Genomic DNA, 6,633 nt, shown 5'->3' on the forward strand with positions numbered 1-6,633 from the left:
ATACGTAAAGACGGTTTGCGATTTAAACGAGTTAGTAATCATTTGTCAAGAAAGAAAAAAAAAATAATGTTATCTGATTCATCTATATGTCTTTTAGTATTTTGCACACTCTTTAAAAGATATGTATAAAAATTATCTATTTCAATTATTCTTTACTTCTTCTTAAATGTCTTAATTAAACTTCATTCATTAAAATAATAATTTGAAATACTAAGAAAGAATTACAGCCCATGTCACTTGGCCTAATAGCCCAATCGAAAATGACCTACATTTAAAGCTCTTACCCTATTTAGCCTATGTTGTACATAACTTGAAAAAAACTTTTCAGCCTTTAGCCCACTATTAAAGACATACTTTTAGGGATTTTATTATTTTCTTCTTTCTTCATTCCCTTATCTCTCTCACCGCCTCTCACTTCTTTCTTTCTAACCCACATAGATCCTTCATCCTCTCTAAACCTAGCCCCCGTTATTCCCCTCCTCTAACCCCCCCCCCCCCCCCACGCAGTTCTGCCATTAATGGCTCGAAGAAGGCTCGAAGAAATACTCCGTCGTCCATGGTGGCAAGCAGAAGAATGAAGAAGATTTTTGTAAAGAAACATGAAAATACACACAGATCTGAAAATGAATAGCTCTCAAACTTGATTTGCACCAAAAAATAACCACTAATGTTGGAAGATTTTGAAGTTTGAAGTTCTGGTCATTATTATTATGACCTTGAAGTCTCGAATCTGAAATTGGGTTTGGATAAAAATCATAACTATGTTGCAGTTTGTATCAACATTGTATACTAGTGTATAATTGTGTATATAGATATACAAACACCTCTTATACACTATTATACATGTTTATACAAAGTTATACAGTATTGTATAATTGTGTATAAATGTGTATATTTGTGTATAATATTGTATAATTATATATTTTTTCAGTTTATAAGGATGTATATACATTGTTAGTGTGTAAGAGGCTTCTACAGAAGTTTGACACTTCCTTCTCTTCTTCTTTTTCGTGTAATGTGTTGTATGAGCGTTGGAGGGATTCTACAATTCATTTACCAAGTTTTTATTTTTCTTTTATCCTGTTGGATTGCTTCAGCAATTGCACATAAAAGTGTTTGAATTTCTTACCTTCAGATAATATGTATTATTCAGGATTTTTGAGTTGCGTTGTGGCTGATTTGCATTTTTTTATCAAATGCTTAATAATCAAAGGAAATCAACAAAATGAAAACAACCGGTTGTATACAGAGGGAGCAAAATAAGCTGTCTTTCGGGAATTAGCCTATTATTTTTTGGGCTATGGATTTACAAAGTGGTATCTAGGCTATTATGTTGCAAGTCAGATGTGTGAGTTGTATTTATGTGAAATTATCCCAAATACTAATACACTGGATTTTAAATTTTGTTAAAACTTAAATTATTTGAACCATTTATAGTTTCTCAACCTAATTGTTTAACCAAAAATAAGTCTTTTGATCAAAATCTGATTTTAGAAGAAAACGGGTTACTGATAACCAGGTTTTACTTCACTTTCCCAACGATATCAAAGGACAATTACAAGAATAACTAAGGAAATAATTGATAGACAAATTGCAAAGTCAAGGTAGAGAATTTCAGGAAAGCAGAAAGTAATTAGTATATTTCAATATTATCTCAGATTTGTCCCTACAAATAGAATTCTGTGTCCTTATATAGGAATATACAACGGTTTTTCCCACATAATTTGGGTTGATTATGGGCATTAATGATATTAATTGTCCATTATTTCGGATATCTATAACTGGCATATTTATTGCTATAAATGCCTCATATCTGTTTCGATTCCCTTTCCTTACTTACTTCCGGTTCGTGTATCTTTCCTTGTTTTTATCCTTTATTCATTCCATCCTCATTTATTCCTTGCCAACTGTTAGGCCCGATACCGTCTCGTGGGTATTTCTTCATGTGCCTTCTCTTCCCTATTAATTAAGAAAGCCACATGTCGTTGTATCATTATCCCACATGCCATACCATGTCAGCATTCCAATATTCCACGTGTAGCGCTTTTTCACCATCAATACAGATAGGTCCCCCACTTTCATGAATATTCTCCACTAAATATTCGGAGAAGTGGAACTTTTTATGGCGGAATTCCCTGCCGCCGTTTTTTCAAATGTAATCATACCTCTTTCTGAACTAATGCGACGCATATCACTTCCATTTAATGATCATGCCACGTGGCTTTTGCTAATTGTTTCTTTAGTTCTTCAGCGCTTTTTAGGGCTTTTCTGCAGCTGCGTTAGTCACGAAATGACGGTTCTATGATGACGCTTCATAATGACCTTAATAGCCGTGTCTTCTTATAAATACTTCTCCCTTCTTTGATTTTCTGAAGTCTTTCCTCCTTCGTCTTCTTGTCTTACACCTTTCTGCATTTTTCTTTGTTCTTCTTTAGATAATCATGTCTTCCCCTGATCCTCGCAAAGTTATAATTGTCGATGAGTTTGTTTCTTCCAATGCACCTACTAGAAGTAGAAGAGGTGGTAGGTTGCGTAGCCTCGATACTATTTCTAATCGTGGTTCTCCCTCTCAAAGTAATACTGCCAATCTGTCTTTTTCTAGACCTAGGGCTCCTATAACCCCAAGATCTTCTTCTAGAGATAAAGATTCAACTGAAGCTTTACGTGAACTCACTGTTGATGAAATTGTTTCTCAAGAGTTTTCCTTTGTGACTGATCGTGAATCTATGAAGAGTCAAGTTTCTTCCATGGCTTCTCTTGATCGTGTTGACCGTTACCCAACTTTGATTACTACTTGTCTTCTCGCTCTTGTTTGAAGAGAATGCTATTGGAAACTAGACTTCCCAATTTTAGTTCCTCGTGCCAACCAAAGAATAAGTTCATATCAGACTGGTTATTCCTTCATTAGACATATCCTTTTACCCTAGGCTTTAAACCTCCTATTGATCCAGTGATCATTGAATTCTGTCGTTACTTCAATGTGTGCTTAGGACAGATTGGTCCTATTGTTTGGAGAGTTGTTGCATGCCTCCGTTATTTGTCGAACTTGGTTTCTATGCCCTTTACTTTTCATCATCTGCTTCATCTTTACTCCCCTAAATTATTTCGTGAAGGAGTTTTTTCCCTTGTGGCCAAAAGCAAGAGAGTCTTAGTTAGCCCTGAAGATGACAGAGTCAGTGGCTAGTATGCCCGCTTCGTTGTCCCACTAGTGCTCTGGTGGGTGAAGAAAACATGTCTTTTCCGGAAAAATGGAATTTGGCACGTAAGTACTTCTACCTTGTCTTTTTCCTTTCTCAAAAAAGATACTCATGTATTCTCGTGCCTACTTTTTCAGCAACCATGAAGGTTTTTGAGGAGATTCCAAACTTCCGTGCTTGGGTAGAGAAGTTACTATATATTGCCCCTATGGAGAAAAGATCTTAGAAATATCTCTCACAGAGATTCGGCTGGAAAGTTAAGACACACGACACTTTTTTCCGCTTAGTCTTTTTCTTTCACTCTTTTGCTAATTTAAGAGTTTCTAACCATGTCTTTTTCCTTTACTAGGATTTCCTATTCGTGGTGTCAGTCCTACTTCTGTTTCATCCACAAGACTTACCGTGAGTCTTGCACAAGAAAGAATTCTGAGCTCTTCTTCAAAAAGAAAGGTTGATGGAGCCCGTGGCTCTGAGGGTGAAGAAGAACCAGAGGAGGGTTCTTTGGTTTGTCGGTCCTGAGTCAAGAGACGCGTTCTGATGATGAAACTACCCCTCCATCAAGCTCAGCTCCCTCTAGACCTTTGGACAAGCCAGAAAGTGCTCCGTTACTGATCTCTGATGAAGAAGTGAATGATCCCCCCTGCTTCTGTTGAACAATTATTTTCCCATGGCTTCAGAACTGAGGGAGACTTTGACCTCGTTTCTGAGGAGTTTCCCCTTACCTCTTTTCCAATGTCAGTCCCTGATTATCCTCGAGTTCCCTTACCTGAAGTTGCTGCTGATGCTCCCTCAGTGACTACTTTCACCTCATCTACCATTTCAACTGCTACTACTTCTCACATAGAAGTTGATCTTTCCAGTAGCAAGAAGGCGATGAAGAAAATCGTTGTTGAGGTTCCTGAAGGTGGGAACTTATTGAAGAAGTCAGGTCAGGCCGATGTATGGTTGAATCCTTTACTCGGTCCTATGGAAAAAGCAAAGTTGGAGAGTCATAGTTCGTTGACTTGGATGAATGGTATTGTTCACTCATCTCTGAAGGTTCGAGTTTTATTTTACTCCTTCTTTCTTCTCTTTTCGTTTCATTCATAACTCCTTCCTTCTTTTTTTAGATCAATTTGATAGGTACTAAACTAATGAAAAGGATTGTCCATGCTGACCAACAAATTATTGATTACCGCACCGAGGCTGATAATTGGAAAGAGCAATTTGAAGGTCTTCAACTGAAGAAGAGGAGAAAGATGCCTTAGAGCAACAAATGCAAATGATCACTGCTGAGTTAGCGATTGAAACGGATTCGTCAAGTCAAGTTGGTAAGGATAAGATATCCTTGAATCCTCATTTGCTGAGCAGCTTTCAAAGGCAACCGAAGAGATAAGGAGTTTGAGGGAACTCCTTAACCAGAAAGAGGCTTATTCAGGAGAGTTGGTTCAAACACTTACTCAAACTCAAGAAGATCTCCGTGCCTCTACTGATAAGGTTAAATTCTTGGAAAGTTCCCTTACCCCTTTGAAGGCAGCTTTTGATGCTTCCAAAATAGAGAAGGAAGAGTTGTTAACCGAGATTGATCAGTGGGAGAAAGACTATGAGGCTCTCGAGAATAAGCTGTTGCTTGACGTGAGTAGAGCTTTTTTGAATACTCGCCTCGAGACTCTAATGGAAGCCAGCTAGGAGGTTTTTTACCTTAATGCTGAAATTGCTAAAGCTAAAGAGGCAATTGAAAAAACTCAGCAAAGTCAAAGCTTTCCTTCACCTGAAGGTGAAGTTAACGAAGGTGATGGACTTGCACCTGTTGAAGCTAATATTCAAGCATCTTCTTCTCAAGCTAACCCCTCTACTTCCGTCAACGATGCTCTTGTTGCTGATGTTCTAGTGGATGATGCCTCCTATTGTTTTCTGTTACTTGAATTGTTTTGTTTAGAACTTTTTGGTGGGAAGTTTTTCTTTTCTTTTTTTGGAATGGTTGTTGGTTTACCCCAATCTTGTTCTAAGGTTTGATGACAAATAAGCACTTTGTTTTTGTAAAGTTTAATATATAAATCTCGGCTTTCTTTTATGTCTATTTTAATTTTTGAGTTTTTGTTCCACTCTTTGACATTCAATCTTGCATTAAAAATGCTTTAACAGTCTGTGATTTTGATAGAAATGAATTTTTATAAAAGAGGGCCCTTTTATAAGCGACACTGATGAAGATGACGTCTCATCTTCATATTGGTATAAATATATGAAAGAAGTAGAAAAAAGAAATAATTTGAGGAAGTTTTATGCTTTGAACTTTCAAATTTTGTACATCATTCTTCATTTATGCAATACAACATTTACAACTCTTTCACAACTGCTTTATTTGTAACAGGTTTCAAAAATCCGGGTCTATTGTCCTGTGACTAATTATTGACCTTAACCTAAAAACTCATAATAACTTGGAGTATATCTTGTATCCATCTTGTGTCCTTTTTGCGAGTTTTACACCTTCTCAAGGCTTTTTGAGGGCTTGATTTTTGGCTCTTAGGCTTATAGGCTTGAATTCTGACTTTTTGTCTTCTTTGCCTCTTCATATATATATATATATATATATATATAGTCCCCCCAGTGTTAGAGGTTTGAAGTATGAAATCTCGAGCACTGAATTGTTTCTTCCTTTTGGTCCAATCCCTGAAANTCTGCTGTTTATCACTTAGATACCATGTTTAGGATCTGAACTTAGACCTTAATTGTGTATGAGTCATGCTGTTTGCCTGCATTATCTGTGGAGGTAAACCTGAGCCACTAATTGCTTCTTTCCTGCCTTATTTGCCAAAGTCCTATTTGTTCTTGCCTGTCGCTTAGTATTTTACCTTTAAACTTGAGGGTCTGCCTAGAACCCCCCTTTTATAGGATAGGAGTCCTAAATTCCTCCGGGACTGATAGGAAGGGACGGGTAACAACATGCAATAGGGGTCGAGACCAACCCTCACTTTAATCACCTTCACAGGGCGGGAAAGGGTAGATATGGATATGATGACCGGTGCGCTAATGCCCCGCGTAGCCCCTTCCAAGGAGTGATTACCGGGTATTTCATTGATGTGATCCATATTATAAACAAACCTAGGATACCCCCTTACATTCCCAAGTATGCTTAGATTGTAATTCTTTTCAAAATCTTGCTTTGTCATTAACTGCTTTTCAAACACCTGTGTATTTAAACTCAAATCCCCTACTATTTGAGCCATACATGTTTATCTGCTAATTGTACAAATTCACGAAAACTATTTGGCCGGGAACTACATTAGTGGATCCTGAGAGGGTGCCTAACACCTTCCCCTTAGGATAATTTCAAGCACTTACCCTGTCTCTGGTTACCAAACGTAGTTATAAATGAACCCTATAGGTGTCCTAACGCGCCTTAAATCGTTAGGTGGCGACTCTTCAAAAAATGCAAACACCTTTCCCAAAAGGAACG

This window comes from Nicotiana attenuata, unplaced genomic scaffold (assembly GCF_001879085.1).
Source record: "Nicotiana attenuata strain UT unplaced genomic scaffold, NIATTr2, whole genome shotgun sequence".
NCBI classification, from domain to species: Eukaryota; Viridiplantae; Streptophyta; class Magnoliopsida; order Solanales; family Solanaceae; genus Nicotiana; species Nicotiana attenuata.